At 37.0% G+C, this 22100-nt stretch overlaps 1 protein-coding gene across 12 annotated transcripts in view; it reads right to left on the bottom strand.

The window, feature by feature from the left end:
- The window catches only part of Thrb (thyroid hormone receptor beta), a 407107-nt gene that overhangs the window by 246073 nt on the left and 138934 nt on the right, over window positions 1–22100 (bottom strand). For 10 of the 12 annotated variants that reach the window (XM_074043809.1, XM_074043798.1, XM_074043802.1 and 7 more), the window contains exon 2: window positions 11–82. The gene's annotated coding sequence lies outside the window, so the exon portion shown is untranslated. Of the gene's footprint in view, window positions 1–10; window positions 83–2202; window positions 2407–22100 lie in introns of all 12 variants that reach the window. The other 2 variants (XM_074043807.1, XM_074043797.1) reach the window with 1 other exon arrangement.

Genomic DNA, 22100 nt, shown 5'->3' with positions numbered 1-22100 from the left:
GACATCTGACCTTCTTAGTCATTAAATCATGTGCAGAACTTGGCACCCATGCAGGTCAGCCAACCCGAGGGAAACTGCAGATCTGGAAAAAAGGAAACACAAGAAGATAAATGTAAGTTTTTGTTTTTTTTTAAAGTTCCCCAACATTTGATTAATCTGCACCTGCTCTTATTTCTATGTTTAAATAGAGTCTGGTTTCAGAGCTGTTTCTGATTTTGAATAAATGCAAATAGACTTAGATAAAAATCTCATTGTGAAGAGGAGATAGTTTGAGGGAGAGGGATTTATACACCAGGGCTACAACAATATAGAATAAGAATGGGATGACTTTGGTGGCTCCCAAAGACCTTCTTTGCTATGGAGTTTCAGAAAGACTCAAGAGTTTTGGATTCCCTGTCTGGTAAATTGGCTAAAAGGCAAACATGAATTTCAAGCTGAGAAATCTTATGCTACAGAGAGTTCGGCTTTATATCAAAGATCATTCCCAGGATAGGTCTTAACATAAAAAAGTGGTGTCTGTGCCACAGTGGAGAGAGTGCTAGGTAGCACCTACCCTATGTTGAGGCGACTGATACATCAAGGTATGCATCAGCACACACAGGTGAGCCGGGCATTATGAAGCTGTCTAGATTGTGCCCCGAAATTGTACTGAAAACATTTCACACAGACTGCAACAAGGTGAGAGAGGCAACCAAACATACCACAATGTCATCTGCCTGTACACCTTTCTAAGAACCTTTGCGCAGCAAGGGAAAAGCTGCTCTTCAAACATGATCCCACAATGTTGGTGGCTATTGTTGTGGGTAACTTAGAAATCAGACAAAACCATACACAAGGAGGAAAAGTATCTGGGGTCCTGCTACCCAAAATGGACAACTGTTAACCCTTTTTTGTCTGCTCTTTTTGTTTAATTAATAACATGCTATGCTCTAAGCATAGGTAAAACTTCCTTGGCAAACTCACCCCAAGTCCAGACCATAAATTTACTTAGATCTTTCCAGGGCACTTTTTTTTTTTTTTACATTCACATACATATCTGTGAAACCAGAGAACAGTGTGCATGTGTTTTTAATTTACATTTATGATAAGAATCTCTTTATATACATCTGTCTAACTATACTTTTGACTCAGCATCATGCATGAGAGCCCTACCATGCTGCTCTGTAACAACTCGTTCCCTTCAACTGCCACACTGAACAAATATGCACTCAGTTATTGTCTCTTCACCCAACACCCAACATTTATGGCACCATAAAAGTGCTTGTTATATCATTAAAGTGATTGCTGGTTATGTGTGGGTGTGCATATGCATGTGTATATGTGCAAGTTCTATCTGCTGCTCTACTCAGGGCTTCCAGAAGGCTGACTCGCCTTGTTTTCACAGTGGTTCTTCCACACTCTGACTCCATGCAGAAAAAGGCAATGCATATTTATTTAAAATCGACTTGCTCACTATTAATTTTTTTTGGGGGGGGGTTTACTCCCTGCTTATTTTTTTTTCCTTTTTCTTTTATTATTCATATGTGCATACAAGGCTTGGTCACTATTAATTTTCCTCCCCTTTGAATCAACATGAACCTAGACTTGGGGGTATATTTCTCTAGTTCCTTCAAAATCTCTCTCCACTGCTCCTGTCATAAACCCTCCAATCCAAAGCCTCAGGCTTCTTCTCCCTTGGCTAGACCTTCAGAAACTCTGGTAGAATGCAGTTGAAGATTGAGACATTTGTAAGCATACTGTGTCCTCAAGAGCATTTTTCAAAGATTAAATCAATAAAGCCAGGAAGAAGCTTGTGTTTGGAACCACTGTTATAGCTTAAGGGTAATTATAGTAAATATACATCATTATTCTGATATTAAATCTAAAAACAAGCAGCACCTTTTCTATAAATACAATATCAGACTTTAACATATTTTTTGAAAGTTAATTCTGATTTAGACTTTGAGGACTATATATATATATGAAAACAATAGAAAAAGTAGTGCATAATTAACAGAGACAAGCATTTTCATGCATAATATTTTAAAACATATTTTATGGGCTGAGTTGTGCTAATTTTTCACTTAGTTTTACATAATTTAGTCCTCACCATGACACAGGAATTAGGTATTATTAACAGTCCCATTTTTCAGATGAGAAAAGGAGAAGGAAAGAAAGGTTAAACATTTTTTCCCAAAATCAAACAGCAAACTCAAGACCAACCAGGAATCTGAGCCTCCTTGTTCTGAGTGCCTCTGAACAGGGTTGGGTTTGAGACTGCTGAGAAGAAACTGAAAAAACAGTGTCCTTGAGGTAGCTTCCAAATTTTTCTATAGTAAAACACAAAGCATCTTTTTCATGGTGTGTCTTCAACTGAGAGCAAACCAAATCAGAGTCCTTCAAGTAGGCAAATTCAAAGTGACTTCCCTGTGATGAAGGAAATTTAAAGAAGCAAGGTCAAGCCCAAACCTCTCCAACCTAAACATGATCATTTTTAATTCTTCCCTTTAGAAAACAGGGTGCTGTGGGTTCACACATGGCTTAAAGGGCACTGCCCACGTTTGTTTACACAATATTCAAAGCAAAAGCAAGAATTCCTCCCTGGGACAACTTTAGCTTAGTATGTGTGTTCTTTGCACATTTTTAATTGGGGCACAAATAAATTAACAGTGTGGTTATTTTGTAGGTTCAAAAGAATCTGTTTTGTAACTGATTCATATTTATATTTGGAATGCATTTATTTCTGGGCATGAAACAGTTCATTTTGTTAAGCCATCTGACCTGTTGTGAGGCTGGCACTATTTCCCATGCTGCCTCCCAATTAATGCAAAATTGAAGGTTAAGGGTATCTTTAACTTGGTTGACTAATACGTTAATTATAAATGGCTCTTTACTTGGTCTGTTTCAGGGGGGAAAGCCATAAGTTCATACAGATGAAACTGCACAAAACAAACTAGCAAATATATAATGTGTATTTTATTGCAAAGTTTTAAAAGGGTTAAATTTATATTTTATTTAACTTAATTTAAAAAGGGTTAATTCTGTGACAAAATTTAATTCCATCTATCTATTTATCTACCTGCCCACCTTTCATGTTGTGTTTCTTGACTGTTTGTTTATATTAGTAGCCTGCATTCCTTTTGTATTTGATTTTAGGGTGCTTAGTCTTTTTAAATGTTGTTTCAACAGTTACATAGAATCTCCTTCTACCCTTAAACCATTAGCACATGTATTAAAGGCCAGTGAACTTTTTTCATTTGCCATTCCAAACAGACTTCCAATGCATAACCTTGCACAAGTATCAGTTCTCACGCATTGAAGTTAATGCACAGGACAGTTATTTTGGTGTACTGGGGTTTGCACTCAGGGCCCTGTGCTTGCTGGACAGATTCTCCACCACTTGACTTTAGTTGTTTTTTGGATAGGTTCTCGTGTCTTTGTCTTGGGGCATCTCAGAATGTGATCCTCCTACCTATGCCTCCCAGATAGCTTGGATTATAGGTGTGCACCGCCATGCCCAGTCTATTTGTTGAGAAAGTCTTGCTAACTTCTTGCCCGAGCTGGCCTCAAGCCACAGTCCTCCTGATCTCCACCTCTTGGGTTGCTGGGATTACAGGCATGAACTATTGTACCAGAATAGGACAAATATTAAGAAAAGAAATTGGATATTCAATGAGGATGTACATTTTATGATTTGATGGAAATTTCTGAATTTGACTGTACAGAGGCTGTTTCTATTATATTTTAGGCCTAAAAGTCCTATTTCCCCATAGTCTTTGTTAACACAATGTTATTGACATTATCTACTTGATAGCAGATAAATGGAACCTTAGTTTGAATGCACATATTTCTTGGGTGAGTCTAGTTGAGAAACTTTTCATGTATTTTATAGTTTTATATTTCTTATTTTGTGAATTTTTATCCTTCTTCTCTCTTCCTTCCTTTCTTCCTTCCTTCCTTTTTTTCCTTCCTTCTTTTTCTTTCTAGTGGTTTTCCCCTACTGGGTTGATACACATGTCAATGCTTTATATCTTCTTAAGAAGTAACTTATTCTCTTTTTTGTGGTACTGGGATTTGAAATCAGGGCCTTGTGCTTGCTAGGCAATACTCTGCCATGAGTCATGCCTCCAGTCCTACAGTTACTCTTTTGATGTTGCTTTTGGAAGCTTTGCAAATGAAGATTATTTTCTAATTTTTCTTTTCTTTACAAGGTATTGTTAATAATGGGCATGATGCTCCATCCATCCCTCCATCTTGTCTACCCTTCCATCATGTAACTTGAGTTCTGCTCACTGATGAAGCTCAGTCTATTCTTTGCACCCTGTGACTGTTTTTGGCCCTATAACTTGCTCTGCCCAATTGTGACCAGAATGTGATCAGATATACTGCATACAGAGGTTTGAAGAGGTTTTTGTTGTGTTTAAGGGTTTCATTGCTCCTGTGGGATTGCCACAGAAACACACCTGAACTAGCCTATAATGGAGGGGAGGGGGAAGCACAGTGAAGCTGGTTGATATCAATTGTCTCCACCTGGCTAAGATTTGCAGAGCCACCTCATGACATACAGTTGACCGCAGAAGCACAAGTGATCCCTGCTGGGACTGGAAGAATACCCACCCAACCCTCATACCTAGTCAATGCTAATGTTTTACACTTCTGAGTTTTGGGGTGATTTATTACTACCCAAGGGAACCCAAGCAGTGTAACTATTATACACTAGATAATTCATATAGATCTATCCCTGTTACACTAAAAAGAGATGACCACATAGAAGAAAGTTTTAAATTAGGTAACAAAATTTAACAAATATCTACCAAATACCAATGGTCCTAGTGAAGATTTATCCAGGATATAAGTAAAAGTTGTCTAAGTATTTATAGGAATATAATGCAGGGAAATGATTACACAAGCAAAGGAAAAGATGTGCAGGATAAACTGTCTGGATAAGAATGGAGGTGTGAACACTGGAGCCCTGTAACTAGGTTACCCTGCAGAAACTGAGAGCTCTATGGGCCTGTCCAGTAGGTGCTGAAGTCACAGAGGAGACAGGACTGTTATCGGTGATGCTATCTGAGACAGAGATATTGAAGAAGAAAGACCCTGGATCCCTCTTCCTTCAGTGCTACTTCCTCCATCCAAGGCCTTCCAGCAGCTGAACCCAGAGGAGGTACAAAGCTCAGAAGGCCACCCTCAATGAGACAGGGCAGGGAAAGGATCTGAGGGCAGACAGACAGACAGATAACCCATCCTGGTGTACAAGTCCTTGGGCAAGGTTCTGCTCCATCTGAGTGCCACAGCCATAAAGTAACTGAGAATCTGGACACTGAGCATGAGGGTTAGAAAGGGCCTGGACAAGGAGGGAAGAGGGGAATGATGCAGACAGCCTTGACTGCGGAACAAAGTGTGGGAAATACAGGGGGCATGGAAAGTGTTCTGGATTTGCTTCAAGGCTGGGTATTTGAGAGGCGGAAGCTGGGTGGAGAGTATGATGAGGCTACAAAGATAGAAACGAGACTGGAGCTTGAGCCATGTGGGACTCTAACCCAAGAAGATTGGACTTTTGTGTGAAGGTAACAGGAAATTGAACAGATCTGAGAAGGGAGTACTATGATTCAAATTGTGCATTAGGAATATGACTCTAATAATTATTTGAGGGACTGGCTGGAGAGAGAGAAACTAGACCAGAGGTTATTAATTAAGCATAGAACTCAGGGAATTTCCATCTCTCCTTAACTAATTTGCAGAAGTTTGTGTAAGCATTTCCGGAGGGATGGCACTTGGCTTTCACATGGTTTTCAATGCACTCTGTGACCCCTGACCCTGTCAAAAAAATTGACAAGGTGGCAAGGAAGCCTTCTAGAAAGCTTCTACTATAATTCTTTTAATGAGGATCAAAATATGACAGTGGTAGTGGAAATGAACAGATACAGACATTTCTGAGATATGCTACAAATAATCTAGATGAACATGAGCAGAAACAAAACAAAAGCAAGAGATTCTGAAAGCCTTAACTCTGGGCAATATCTGTCTGCTGCTATTTCTTTCCTTCTTTCTACAGCATGAAGAAGCAACTCATGTTTCCATAATACCATTAAGATTTACTAAGCTGAAAAGTTCTGGTAAACACAAGGAATGTATGTCACCACTGCCCTCTTCCACATCCATGAAGATATCACTAATCAAACACAACCTCCTCTTGCTGCACAGCCCACACACAACCTCCAAATCCTTCCCCAAATGCACCTCAGACAGCCGCTGCCCAGTCAAGATTCAAGCTGAAACATACATCTCTGCTCTAAGACTTTTTCTAGAGTTGTTTTTTATGTATTGTATTGACTGCTGTTTAGTTTCATAAGGATGAAGTACCAATAAACAAGCTTATTTGGCTGAAGGTAGCACCTACTAATCTGATCTGCATAAGCATAGTTCTTACACCTGGGAAACTGAGTTACATACAGTTGGATCCCTAGCTACATCTCACCTGAGCTCATGAATTCACTTAATGTTAACACAATGAAAATAGCATGTTTGAATTAAGCTGAATTAGGGGGAACAGACTTGCTTGCATGAAAACTTATTCAATCATCAAACTATCAGAGTAAAGCTTTAAAATAACTCCTATCATTACAATAAATTATGAGTGATTTTATTGTGTGGCAAATGATTAATTCCAATCATATGCGAATAGGTATATATTCACCTGTCTTTCAAAGTATGGTGACCTTGGGGCTACTATTTGAATATCATTTATCTGACATTTGACAAAACGTGCAATTATCAGAATTGTCATTAAAATAAGATCCATAATAAAGACAGAGCCTGATACTCCAAGTTCATTTTCTACTTGTTGCCAATCAGCAAGGTAATGAAGATTGTCCCTATCACCATGAAGACTTCTTCAGCTCCCCTCAACACCAAACTCTGACGTAAAAACATTGTGAAAAACTATCTATACACAAAACTAACCTCACAATATTAAATGAAAATTTAAATGTAATAAATCCCAGAAGTTGTTATCTCACCATGATCTACAATAGAAAATATGTTTAAATTCGCAACCTATATGTATGTGCACATACATATCTAAAATAAAAGTTGCACAAAATCATACTTTTGTGATGCACTTGAATTTTTTCTTTTCCATTGAACACTCCCTTATTCTATTCTATTTTATATACCATTTCATAACAAAGGTTAAATTGATTTCATCACTCACTAATGGGGCCCAACCCACAGTTTAAAAACCACTTCTGTAGCAAAATGACTCAAGTACTTTGACTTTATTCACCAATGTAAACACATCCACAAAAGAACAACTGAACAACTTTAGCAGGGGGAAAAAAAATCTCTTGGCTCATTCTCTAGCATCCTGGATGAATCCAAGGTTTGCTGAGCCAACTTTTGTCAGTGTGATTGACAATGGCTGAAAACTGAAAGGCAGAGATCAAATCCTCACTCTCCCACAAACACATCTCTTCCGCTAGGTAATTTATACCATGCCGTATCAACCTATTCAATTTTGCTGTCATTTACTGTTCTGTTTCCAGCAGCAATGGAAACACAGCATCAGTTTACTGTTTTCTCTCTTAGGTAGAATTAGATTATTCTCCCTCCTACCCCTCTCAACAAAGATGGTATTCAGCACTCTGGAGGGACACCCCCCAGACGATCTTCAAACAAAGTGTAGCACGAGACTGCTCCCTGTGAAGGAGCAACAGCAGAAGCTGGGACTGAGCTTGTCAGCCCAGGTTATACACAAGAACATGTTTTGTAAGGATGCTCTGACCGACCGAGGACAATTGCAACCACAGCACCATCCTCAAGAACAGAAACAAAGGACACACAGAGCAGCTACTAAAGCCTACATATCTTCATGCTTTGTGCCTTCAGACACAAAGCTCTTTATTTAAAAAATTAAAACTGATTTCTCTTTCCAAAAGGGCAACTATAGATAATGCTATAGAATCATTATACCTCAGATCCTTTTGTGGGCTGTCTGGAATATTCAGGTACCAGAATATTTTGTCTTGCATTTTGCTTTTTAAAAATTTTTTTTATTAGTATATGATAGTTGTGCAGGGGGTTCTGTTGTAACATTTCCATATATACATATACTGCAGTCTAGTTAGGTTCCTCCCTCAATTATTCTCCCTCTTCCCCCATCTCTTCTTAAAATGACTTTGACAGGTTTCAGTGTTCCATATTCAAACGTGTCAAAAGTACTTCAGCCATATTCACCCTCCTTTAATCTCTTCATTTACCCTCCCCTCCTACTAGTACTCTCTCCTCCTACTAGTGCCCTCCCCTTAACATGACTGTGTTACATTCCTGTCCTTCATTGTTTAGGTATCTGTTCATTGTTCAGTGGAGTTTCACTTTGGAATTTGCCTATAGATATAATGTACTTTAATCAGTCTATTCCTCTCTATTATTCTTCTTCACCCTGAATTGTTCAACAGTTTTTGGTGTGTCTCATTGTGTCTTGTCCCTACACAGATTCTCTCTATCATTCACTCTCTGTCTTCTTGACATTCATCCACACTGGCACTCATCCTCTTACTGTGCACTCTGCCCTACCAACATCAGTGAGGCATCAGAACCCTCAAGTATTTCAAGTAGTTGAATTCAGCATTTCTACATCTAAGAATTTATTCCAAATAAATGATTAAGGCTGTATACAAAGGCTTAGTGATCAGAATGTCCCACGGTATTATTTAAAACAGGAAAAGGCTAGAAAGATATATAATTTAGAAGTTACCATCTTTGTTATGTTGAGACCCTGGTGATTTAAATTTTATGCTGTATGTTACCTATAGATTTTAAATTGTGCAAAATAAAAACAAGACAAATAATCCCACCTGTGCTTGCTACTGGACCACTGGCAAATCTCCAGGTAGAAGTTTCACCAGTCCAAGTAAGCCACACTTTTAGAAAGTTTTAGTATTTGCAACAGTAAAATGGGGAGAATAATAGTATCTAATTCACAGAGTTGTGATGAATTAAATAACAAGACGAATGAAGTGCTTAGAAGAGTACCTAGCATATGGAAACATGATGTATTAGCTGTTACTATCACACTGGCCTAAGAAAAGGGCAGACATTTGTCTGGTTCTGTGCTGAACCCAATGTGAAAGTCCAGGCAAAGATGGGTTAGTTCTATGTGTCCTTAAAGTTACACTCCACATCTAAGTGTCAAACACAAGCTATTGCCAGAACACAAAAGCCAAGTCAGGGAATCAGCCTAGGTGCCCATCAACCAATGAATGGATAAAGAAAATGTAACATATATATATGCCAGCACTGCCAGATGCTGGCTCCAAACTTGCCTAGGAGACACAGACAAACAGGACTGGATGCTGAAGGAGTAACACCAGAACTACGAAGACTAAAATTCTACTGTTCCTGAACTGGGAATTTTTTTTTCTTTTCTTTAAATGTTTGTTTGTCTTGTTCACTGTTTGATTGTCCACCATCTCTCCCTGTTGATTTCTTTGGTTCTCCATTTTTTTCTTTCTTTTTCTTTTTCTTTTTTCTTTTTCTGATTGGTTTTGTTAGTTTTACTACAGTAAGTTAGCCAATACTAAATTACACATAGACCAGGGACAGAAACAGTACAAAGTGGAATAATGGGAAAACAAAAAAGGGATGGAAACCATTCTCCCCCCACCAGAATAATTAGTACAGGATTCAAAGCGAAAAAAATAAAATAGATACCTAGATCCAGATTTCAACAAAACAAAGATAAACTATACCAAGGAGCCCAAGGAAGCCAATAAGAACACTCTGAAAGAAGAAATCCTGCAAGTAATCAATGGGAATTTCATAGAGATGTTACTAGACATGGTCAACCAAAACGTACATGAGGCACTCAAGAAATTCCAAGACAACAAAAATAAAGAATATGAAAAAACACAAAAACAAATAAATGTATCATAGGAGCCCTAAATAAACACCAAAGTGAAATAGAAAACACCATAAATAGAGAAATACATTAATTAAGGATGAAAATTGACAATATTAAAGAGAAAGTGACCCACAATATGGAAAACCTCAAAAAAAAGAATGAAACAGAAATACAAAACAAAATGGAAGGTCACTTCAGCAGAGTAGAATAAGCAGAAGACAGAATCTCAGAACTTGAAGATGAAATGGAAATTAAAGGAAATTAGTCAGACAACTCAGGACCTGTGAAAGAAATATACAAGAACTCACCAACTCCATCAAAACACCAAACCTGAGAATCATGGGCATCGAAGGAGAAGAGGTGCAACCAAAAGGAATGCACAATATATTCACCAAAATAATAATAGAAAATTTCCCAAGTCTAGAGAAAACTACGCCCATTCCAGTAAAGGAAGCCTCCAGGACACCAAACAGACTTGATCAAATTAGGCCTACCCCATGACATATTATCATTTAAACAACAAGCACAGAGAATAGACAAAGAATATTGAAGGCTGTAAGAGAGAAAAAACAAGTAACATACAAAGGTAAACCCATCAAAATCACAGCAGATTTTTCAATGGAAACTTCAAAAGCAAGAAGAGCATGGAGTGAAGTCTTCTGGGCACTGAATGAAAATAACTTCAACTGTAGGATGCTCTACCCAGCAAAGCTATCATTAAAAATAGATGGAGCAATAAAAGTCTTCCATGATAAGCAGAAACTAAAACAATATATGACCACCAAGCCACCATTACAAAAGATTCTCCAAGGGATTCTGCACACAGAAAATGAAAAGAAACAAAACCATGAAAGGGAAGTCAATACCAAACCATAGGAGAAGAAAAGGCAAGAAAGTAGAGAGTAACATTGATTCAGCTGCACACAATCAAAACCTTAAATAACAAAGACAACTACATGACAGGGATCACCACATATTTATCAATAATAACACTGTATGTTAATGGACTAAATTCCCACATCAAAAGACACTGTTTGGCAAACTGGATTAAAAAGAAAGATCCAACAATCTGCTGCCTACAGGAGACCCACCTCACTGACAGAAATAAGCACTGGCTGAGAGTGAAAAGCTTGAAGAAGATTTACCAAGCCAATGGACCCTGAAAACAGGCAGGGGTAGCAACACTTATCTCAGACAAAGTACACTTTAAACTTACATTGATCAAATGAGATAAAGAAGGACACCCCATACTAATAAAAGGAGAAATACACCAACATCAAACATACTCTAAAGGACTTAAAAGTACATATAGACTCCAACACAGTAGTAGTGGGAGACTTTAATACCCCCTTATCACCAATACATAGGTCATCCAAACAAAATATCAATAAAGAAATTCTAGAACTAAGTCACACCATAGATTAAATGGACCAAGCTGATTTCTACAGAACATTTCATCCAACTTCTGCACAATATACAATATACATTCTTCTCAGCAGCACACAGAACCTTCTCCAAAATTGATCATATCTTAGGGCACAAAAAAAAGTTTCAGCAAACATAAGAAAATAGAAATAATTCCCTGCATTCTATCTGATCACAATGCACAAAAACTAGAAATCAACAACAAAAACAACAGTAAAAAACATGCAAACAATTGGAAGCTGAACAATATATTGCTCAATGATCAATGGGTCATTAATGAAATAAAAGAGGAAATTAAAAAGTTCCTGGAAGTTAATGAAAATGAAAACATGACCTACTGGAACCTAAGGGACACCACAAAGGCAGTCCTAAGAGGAAAGTTTATAGCCATGAGTGCATATATAAAAAGGTCAAAAAGATTTCAAATCGATGACCTAATGATACATCTCAAACTCCTAGAAAAACAAGAATAAACAAATCCCAAAATAAGCAGAAGGAGAGAAATAATAAAAATAAAGGTTGAAATTGATGAAATAGAAACAAAAAAAAAAAGATGGCTTCATCCCAGGGATGCAGGGGTGGTTCAACATATGCAAATCTATAAATGTAATGCAGCACATTAATAGAAGCAAAGAAAAAACTCACTTGATCTTCTCAATAGATGCAGAAAAAGCCTTCAACAAGATCCCACACCACTTCATGATAAAAGCTCTAAGAATATTAGGAATAGAAGGAAAGTACCTCAACATTGTAAAGGCTATATATGACAAACCTACAGCCAACATCATACTTAACAGTGTAAAACTGAAACCATTTCCCCTAAAATCAGGAATTAGAAAAGGGTGCCCACTCTCCCCACTCCTACTCAACATAGTACTGGAATTCCTAACCAGAGAAATTAGGCAAGAAGAAGAAATAAAAGGAATACAAATAGGTAAAGAAATTGTCAAAATACCCCTATTTGCAGATGATATGATCCTATACCTAAAGACCCAAAAAACTCTATACAAACACTCCTAGACACCATAAACAGCTATATCAATGTGGCAGTATACAAAATCAACTTACAAAAATCATTAGCTTTTCTATACACCAACAATGAACAAACTGAGAAGGAATATATGGAAACAATTCCATTCACAATAGCCTCAAAAAAGAAATCAAATACCTAGGAGTAAACTTAACAAAGGATGTGAATGACCTCTACAAGGAGAACTACAAACCCATGAAGAAAGAGATCAAAGAAGACTACAGAAGATGGAAAGATCTCCCATGCTCATGGGTCAGTAGAATCAACATACCAAAAATGGCTATACTACCAACAGCAATCTACATGTTTAATGCAATTCCCATCAAAATCCCAATGACTTTCATCACAGTGATTGAAAAATCTACCCTAAAGTTCATTAGGAAACACAAGAGACTTAATACTGAGCAAAAAGAGCAATGCTGGAGATAACACAATACCCGACTTCAAACTATATTACAAAGCAACAGCAATAAAAATAGCATCGTACTGGCACAAAAACAGACATGAAGACCAGTGGAACAGAGTAGAGGATCCAGATATGAATCCACACACCTTATTTTTGACAAAGGGGCCAAAAATATACGATGGAGAAAAGATAACCTTTTCAACAAATGTTGCTGGAAAAGTGGCTATCCATCTGCAAGAAACTGAAACTACATCCATATTTATCATCCTGTACCTGTATCAACTCAAAATCGTTCAAGGAACTTAATATCAGACCCAAAAGACCACAGTTAGTACAGTAAGGAGCAGGAAACACTCTGGAACTAATAAGTATAGGCAAGGACTTCCTCAATAGAACCCCAGCAGCTCAGCAACTAAGAGAAAGGATGGACAAATGAGACTTCATAAAATTAAAAAGCTTCTGCACAACAAAAGAAATGGTCTCTAAACTGAAAAGACCACCCACAGAGAGGGAGAAAATATTTGCCATCTATACATCAGACAAAGGACTAATAACCAGAATATACACGGAACTTAAGAAACTAAACTCTCCTATAATCAATGAACCAATTAAGAAATGGGCAACTGAATTAAACAGAACTTTCTCAAAAGAAGAAATTCAAATGGCCAAAAAACACATGAAAAAATGCTCACCATCTCTGGCCATAAAGGACATGCAAATCAAAACCACACTAAGATTCCACCTTACCCCTGTTAGAATTGCTATCATCAAAAACACCACTAACAACAGGTGATGGCAAGGATGTGGGGGAAAAAGAACCCTTGAACACTGCTGGTGGGAATCCAAGCTAGTGCAACCACTCTGGAAAAAAATTTGGAGGCTTCTTAAAAATCTAAACATAGATCGGCCATATGATCCAGCAATCCCACTCCTGGGGATATACCCAAAGAATGTGACACATCCATGTTTATTGCAGCACTATTCACAATAGCCAAGTTATGGAAACAACCAAGATGCCCCACTACTGACGAATGGATCAAGAAAATGTGGTATTTATACACAATGGAATTTTACTCAGCCATGAAGAAGAATGAAATTTTGTCATTCGCAAGTAAATGGATGGAACCAGAGAACGTCATTCTGAGCGAGGTTAGCCAGGCTCAGAAGACCAAAAATTGTATGTTCTCCTTCATATGCAGACTTTAGATCTAGGGCAAATACAGCAATGTTGTTGGACTTTGGTCACATGACAAGGGGAGAGCATATATGGGAGATATGGGGATAGGTAGAAAACCCTAAACATGAAAGCATTTGATGTCCCTACTCCAGAGGAACTAATACAGAAACCTTAAAGTGACAGAGGTCAACATGAGAAGGGGATTAGGAATCAGTGTAAAGATCAGTTAGAGATGAAGCAACTTGGGTTGTAACACATTTGTGCATGGAAGCAATGCTAGGAATCTCCCTGTATAGCTATCCTTAAGTCAACTAGCAAAATGCTTTGTCTTGCTTATTATGCTTATGTCTTCTCTTCAACAAATTTAAAGTTAAGGGCAGAACAGGTTCTGCCTGAAAGCAAGGGGGAGTTGGGAGGAGAGGGTTGGGTGGGGGGCAAGGAGGAGAAATGACCCAAAGTATGCACATGTGAATAAATGAATAAAAAAATAAAATAATAAAAAATCAACATACAATACTTTTTGTAGGAAGCAATCCTAAGAGAATTTGCTGCCATATCAAATATCAAAAGCATATTTAAATATGCTTCTGGCTGGGTGTGGTGGTTCACACCTATAATTTGAGCTGCGTGGGAGGTGGAGATCAGGAAGTCTGAAGTTGGGGGCCAGCCCAAGTAAAAAGTTAATGAGACCACATCTCAACCAATAAGCAGGATATGGTGATATATATCAATAATTTCAGCTACTGGGAAGCAAAGGTAGGAGGACTGCAGTCTAAGTCTGGTCTGGGAAAAATAACTGAATCTAAAAAAGGTTGTGAGTATAGCTCAAGTGGTAGAGCACCTACCAAACAAGCGAGAGGCCCTAAGTTTAGAACCCAAATAACCACCAAAACAAAACAAAACAAAGAATGGACTTCTGGCATAAAGAGATCCTGGATAGAAAATTAAAGGACAGGAAAGAATGATGGATAACAAAAAATAGCAAATATACAGTAAACCTAAGTGAATATTAGCTGTTTAAAACAATAATTTATACTGTCTTGTGGGATTTAAAGTACATGAAAGATTGAAATGTAAGACAGTAAAAATACCAGAGGAAAGACTGGCAAGTGTAATTAGAGTGCTCTAAGTCCCCTGCATTTTCTAGTACTCAAAATCACAATATATAACATAGCCAATAAATTAATGATTCAATTTGTGATTTCTATGGTACGTACTAATAGAAGAATAAGAGAATAAATGACCAAAACCCAATAGAGGTAAAATACTTCATAAATTCAAAATAATACAACAAAGAAGAGGAAAAGAAACACTAAGCAGTTGGGGAAAACAAAAAAAATAGTAATAGGATTGACTATAATCCAAACATACCAGTAATTTCAGAAAATACTTTAAGTAATATACATATACTAATCAAGTAATATACATACACCAATTTCTTTTTAAAATCCAGTTACGTGCTTCTTAAATGAGGCACTGTATATAAGGAACCGAAATAAAAAAGAATTGGAAAAAGACATATAAATTATATTAATACCACTGTGAACTTAATGATGAGCTATTGTTAGAAGTAAAAAGAGGTATTTCATAGTAATATAAGACTCAAACCGTAGGAAGATATAAGAATGCTATATCTGAATTATAAGGCATCAGAACATTGGTCAAACTAAAAACAGCAGTAAGAAAATGCAGCATCAGTGTGGGAGACTCTAATGCACTCTCATTAATGGGTAGAACAGGTGTTCCAGACGAGTATAGATGTGGGCATGAAAGTGTGATTAATCAACTTGACCTAATTGATGTAGACACTGGGGTCAACAACTACAGTGTACACAGACCCACACTGAGCATTTACCAAAGGCTGCCATGTGCTGGACAGTAAATAATTCTGAATCATACAGAATTTGTTCTCTGACCCTAGTGAAGTTAAGAAGGTACCAACAATAAAATGAGTAAAAATTACACACGTGTGCAACTGAAGCAATGCACTTCTAATTAACCCATGGGCCAAGGATAAAGCACAATGAAAGTTAGATACATTATTAGATGAATTATGAAGAAAACATGACATATCAAATGTGCGAGATGCAGCTAAAGTTTGATTAGAGGGAAATTTATATACTGAAATGCATGCATTAGGAAAAGAAGAAAAGCTAACAATCAATTATGTAAGCATTCATGTCAACAAGTCATGAAAAGAATATCAATTTAAAATCAACAAAAAAGTGCAAGGAAGAAAATAATTAGGGGCAGAAATTAATGACACAGAAAAATATAAGGTATTGTAAAAATTGCTTCTTTGAAAATGCTAATAAACACCAATGATAGCACTTCAGATGCTGAGGCAGGAGGATCACAAGTTCAAGGCCAGCCTGGGTTACATAAAGAGATCCTGTGCAAGGAAGAAAGGAAGGAAGGAAGGAAGGAAAAGAGGGAAAGAGGGAGAGAGGGAGGGAGGGAGGGAGGGAGGAAGAAAATGCTAATTAAATTGATAAGTCTGTAGCCAGACTAGTCAAGAAAAAAGAAATCAAAACATTGCAAATGTTGACTGAGTAGATAAATGACTGTAAATCCTACAGACAGTAAAAAATAAGAGTACATGTAAATACGGCAATATCAAAATGACAAATGAAATTGAAAATTAATATTCTTTACCTAAATAGGAAAAATAACAAAAATGTGAAAGGCTCCATATCCATTAAATAAACTCTATTTGTCTATAATAATATATTTACTCCAGTCTTAGACTGTTTTACTGGTGAATTAGACCAAATGTTTGAAGTAAAATCTACATCAAACTTACATAACCATTCAGAATGCAGAAGATCATACCTCAAGTTATTCTATGAGACTCACTTTATAAGACCAACATAGTTTCATAAAAAAGAAAATTCTAAACGAATATTCCTTAAGAATTTGAAGAAAACTATGAACTATCTCTTAAGAATTTGGTGGAAAACACAAACAAAATATTAGTCATCTTGATCCTAAGATATTTTTGAGCAAGGGTGACTTATTCTAGAAGTACAAAAATTATTTCATATTAGAATATTAATCAACGTAAAACACCTTAACAGAAAATGGAAAAAGGCATATGGACATTTCAGTGGATGCAGAAGCAGCATTTGAGGTCATTCAAATGTATTGCAAAGTAGGTATACCATGAAGTTCTTAAACTTCCTGTTTTCCTAGTACCCCAGCGCCCTCACCAACAAGCTGAGAACTCCCTCCCAGGTGAGCAGGTGCACCAATGTGATTTGGTTGATGCCTGCCACGAGTTTCCTTCCTTGCCTTCCATTGACTGTGACTTGAAGACACTCAAATACACCGATGATACCCTCTCACACTTTATGTCTGTGTATATTCCATCCTGAATCCCAACAAAGACAATCGTCCACAGGTCTTCACTCTCTCTTGGCTCCTCACCTGCTCAGTTGACCCTGTTCCTCATGCTCCTCTTATATGGTTCCTTGTGGAGTGGGGCATGTCTCCCTCTCCAGGACCTGAGTATAATAAATCCTATAATTTCACATTCCTCATAGAATATGTCCATGGCAGTGTTGAAGGAATATTTATAGACCCCTAAAGAGACTTACTTTCCATTTACAACATGGCAAGACTGGAAGAAAACCTTCTCTACCTGGTAATACTCTACAGCAAGCATCTTACTTATTGATAGAATACTTCAGACTAGGAATAATTCAAAACTACCTTCTCTAACCACCTTAAAGGTCCAAACATTACAATAAGAGGAAAAAAGATGAAGAAAGGAAGAGATGTAATGACATCATAATTGTATATGAGGAAAACCAAAATCTCCTACTGAGTAATTATTAAAACTAATTAATGAATTAAGTTAGGTCACTATATATAAGATCAACATTCAAATTCAATCAGAATTCTACACACCACCAACATAAAATTAGAAGATAAAATTTAATGAGCTGTAGCATTATGGTGGTATGAAAATATCAAATACCTAAAATAAATTATAAATATATGACTGCTCATAGAAGACTACAAAACCTTACTGAAAAAAGTAAAAAAAATGAAGGAGAGAAAATATGACCATAGATTGGAAAACTCAATATTGCAAAGATGTCAATTCTCCCTAAATTAGTAATAGATTCAACGTGGTCCCTATCAAAATCCCCTAAGTTGGTGAGTGGCTTTGGTGGAAGTTAGTAAATTAATTTTGAAATTTATGTGGAAAAGCAATGGGCCAAATTTGTCAAGGCAATATTGAAGGAGAACTTTACAAGATTTAACACTTCCTCCTGGAAATGTTATAAGCCCACATTAATCAAAACAGTATGCTATTGACACATGATAGACAAGCAGATCAAAAGAACCCCTCCCAAAAGAATCCAAAAACAAATCCACACATATACCATCATTAAGTGTTAAAGGTGACACTGCATTGCAATAAGAAAATGCAATATTCTGAACAAACAAATGGTGGTCAGTCAAATGGATACTCATATTTTCAAAATTATTTTTGTGCATACTTCACATGGTACAGAAAAATCAATTTCAGATGGATTTCTGATCTAAACATCAAATGTCAAACCAAAGCTTCAAGAAGATAACATAGGTGAATAGATTTACAATTTAGGGGTAAGCAAAGTTGTCTAAAATAGGACACAGAGAGTATAAACAAGAAAAGATAAGGGAAACATAGGAAAAATAAATTTGAAATGGAGACAAATAAAAAAGGAAAAATTAAAATTTATACTGTATTTAAGTTAGGAAATATTGTTCACCAAATGACATTCTTATGAGAAAGAAGAGTGGGAAATAATATTTGCAGTATATGAATGACAAAGTAATTATGAAGAGAATATACATAGAACTCCTATAAATCAATAAGAAGATAGGTAACCCAATAAAAAATAACCAAAGACTTAGATATTCTCACATATGAAGAAACGTGAGTGCAAATAAATCTACGAAAAGATGCCCAACCTCATTATTTGTTGGAGAGGTGCAAATTAAAGACACAACGAAATAGCTATACAAACCTACAAGAACGACTAAAATTAAAAGTGCTGACATCTAGTCTTGGAGAGATTGTGAGAAACTGGAACTCTCAAACTTTGCTGGTGGGAGTGCAATCATTTTGATTGCTCTATAATATCTCTTAAAGCTGAATATACACAATATGAACCAGTAATGCTATATAAACTCAATAGAAATATGTACACATATTCATCCAAAGATCTGCAGAAACATGTCTATTGCTACACTTGTCATAATAACCAAAGGCTAGAAATAATTCAACTGTTCAAGGGTTCCATTGCTCATTGTAGAGGACCAGCTAAAAGTTGTAATACATGCAGTACAGTGGAGTAAAAGTCAGCAATGATAGATGTTCTTATGAACATAATATTGAGCAAAATACATCAGGCACACAAAATTACACTCTATTTTAGCCTATGATACAAAGTTTGATACAAAACGTAATTACTCTCATGTTTTAGAACTCAGGAGAACTCAGTCTCTCATTTGGAGAGAAGTCCTGGATGAGGGCATGTGGAAGCTTCTGCTCCCTGTCAATCTTCCTTGATGACAGAAATGGGGGTTCCATGGATGTGTTTACTTTGGGAAAACTTATCAAGCTGCATGCTAATAATTTGCATACATCTCTAGATATATGTTTTGCTTTAATAAGTATGCTTATTTAAGAAAGATTATTCAATATCACAATGAAATTCCACTGTACCATTAATATGTGCTAATAAAAATAATATGAAGAAAGAAAACTATTGCATAACATGGAAAAATAAAATACACAAAATATGTTTCAGAAAAAGGGAGGCAATGCTTAGAACTGAGTGTCTGCACATGAGGTTATGGAAGTTTCATAGAACCAATGCTTGCATCAAGAACACACATGATTAAAACCATGCTAAGATTCCACCTCACCCCTGTTAGAATAGCCATCATCAGCAACACCACCAACAACAGGTGTTGGCGAGGATGCGGGGAAAAAGGAACCCTCTTACACTGTTGGTGGGAATGTAAACTAGTACAACCACTCTGGAAAAAAATTTGGAGGCTACTTAAAAAGCTAGATATTGATCTACCATTTGATCCAGCAATACCACTCTTGGGGATATGCCCAAAAGACTGTGACACAGATTACTCCAGAGGTACCTGCACACCCATGTTTATTGTGGCACTATTCACAATAGCCAAGTTATGGAAACAGCCAAGATGCCCCACCACTGACGAATGGATTAAGAAAATGTGGTATCTATACACAATGGAATTTTATGCAGCCATGAAGAAGAACGAAATGTTATCATTCGCTGGTAAATGGATGGAATTGGAGAACATCATTCTGAGTGAGGTTAGCCTGGCCCAAAAGACCAAAAATCGTATGTTCTCCCTCATATGTGGACATTAGATCAAGGGCAAACACAACAATGGGATTGGACTATGAGCACATGATAAAAGCGAGAGCACACAAGGGAGGGGTGAGGATAGGTAAGACACCTAAAAAATTAGCTAGCATTTGTTGCCCTTAACGCAGAGAAACTAAAGCAGATACCTTAAAAGCAACTGAGGCCAATAGGAAAAGGGGAACAGGAACTAGAGAAAAGGTGAGATAAAAAAGAATTAACCTAGAAGATAACACCAATGCACAGGAAATCAATGTGAGTCAATGCCCTGTATAGCTATCCTTATCTCAACCAGCAATAACCCTTGTTTCTTCCTATTATTGCTTATACTCTCTCTACAACAAAATTAGAAATAAGGGCAAAATAGTATCTGCTGGGTATTGAGGGGGTGGGGAGGCAAGGGAGGGGGTGGAGTGGGTGGTAAGGGAGGGGGTGGGGGCAGGAGGGAGAAATGACCCAAGCCTTGTATGCACATATGAATAATAAAAGAAAAAAAAAGAACACACATGACAGAAAGGGGCCTGTTTGGGATCTATAAGTAGTTTGCTCAGACAGCACACACTTAGCCTATGTGGTGGTAACCTTTAAACTGTGACTTGCCACCAACCAAGAAGCCAGCAGCTAACTAAAGTAGGTCATAGTCAGCATTTTGAATGGATAAAATAGAAAACACAAGAGTGCACCACACATGTTAAATGCCATTTTGTGAAAGAAGAGAAAGATTATTCAGAAATATCACAGGTTTGTTTCCTACTTTTCATGAGGATATAGACGTTTGTAGTAGGGAACTGTAATGGGACTTAAAGTGTGCACCAGGGTAAATTTCAGGCATCTTACTGTATATAGAGTGATGCTGTCACTCTACATGGGTTGGGGGAAACCACCTTAAGTTGTCAGAGTTTTCTGTAAAGAGGTGGTTTAGGATGATAGCAAGCCTTTCTTCTTTGTGAAGAATAGCAAAAATGGGTTTTTTTGCATATGGGTATAGAAAGCCAGTGTCAACAATTGTAAAACTAATCAGTTTTTCATCTTCCCATTGGCTTCTAGAACACTCAGTTCTAAATTTGTCTATAACCTTAGAATAACGCTTTTCAAATTTTCTTTACCACAGTCACAAAAAGAAACACATTCTAAATAATGACTCAATACATCAACACTTGCATAAACTTGAAACATACATCTTAGAAAATAATAGCCTTGCTTTGTGTGATGCTCTTGATATTTTTATTCTTTTCAGGCCTTCACATCCTAGTCCATCAAAATGGTAGTTACTGTAACAGTTTTGTGATCTGTTAATGTGTTGCAAGGAAGTTTGTAAAACATCTTCTACAGTCCCTAGCATGCATAAGGCACTTAACAAAAATTAGCAAATGGACCATGGTATGCATTTTTCATATTAGCCTAACCGTCAGCTGGTTGTTTAGTGTCTAGCCTTGCTTTTTTCCTTTGCTGTCTTTTGTTCTAATTTATATCAACTTACAGTGTATCTTTATAAGTTGTCTTTACCTTTTTCACAACAAGTTCTTAAAAAGTACTTTTAAAATCACTCAGTAAATCATTCAGAACAGGGCAAGAGAGGAAAATTCATTCCAAGGCTCCAGAAACAGGAAGTTTAACACCTGCAAGATAGACACTTCCTGTCCTGCCTCTGTAATAATGCCTGCAGCACCAGGACACAGAGAGCAGATGGCGACTGTGACTGAGCGAATGGAGCTCACCTCTAACCTTACAGGAGACCATATATACTGTAGCTTTCCATGAAGTTCTCTTGCATT

Source organism: Castor canadensis, chromosome 10 (assembly GCF_047511655.1).
Source record: "Castor canadensis chromosome 10, mCasCan1.hap1v2, whole genome shotgun sequence".
Classification (NCBI taxonomy): Eukaryota; Metazoa; Chordata; class Mammalia; order Rodentia; family Castoridae; genus Castor; species Castor canadensis.
The sequence above is the reverse complement of the archived record's forward strand: the minus strand, read 5'-3'. Positions and strand labels throughout refer to the sequence as shown.